The sequence below is a fragment of the Capricornis sumatraensis genome, chromosome 19 (genome assembly GCF_032405125.1).
Source record: "Capricornis sumatraensis isolate serow.1 chromosome 19, serow.2, whole genome shotgun sequence".
NCBI classification, from domain to species: domain Eukaryota; kingdom Metazoa; phylum Chordata; class Mammalia; order Artiodactyla; family Bovidae; genus Capricornis; species Capricornis sumatraensis.
The window spans coordinates 71,486,894-71,487,121 of record NC_091087.1 but is presented as its reverse complement, the minus strand read 5'-3'; positions in this window follow the sequence as shown (position 1 = coordinate 71,487,121).

Sequence of the window (228 nt, the reverse complement as noted above, 5' to 3'; positions counted from 1 at the left end):
GGCTCCCGGGCCGGCCTGGCCAGGGTCGGGGTCGGGGCCGGGCATGGAGGGGGCGGGAGGCCGCGAGCCGACTCAGCTGTCAGAGCCGCGCGCCGCCTCGGCCCCAGGCCCGGCGCGACCCAGCACCGCCCCCACCCGCTCGGCTCCACCCCCGCCAGTTCCGACCCCTCCCAGGGCGTTTGGTCCCCGCCAACCACGTCTCCGCCTCCGGCTCCAGCTCTTGGGGCC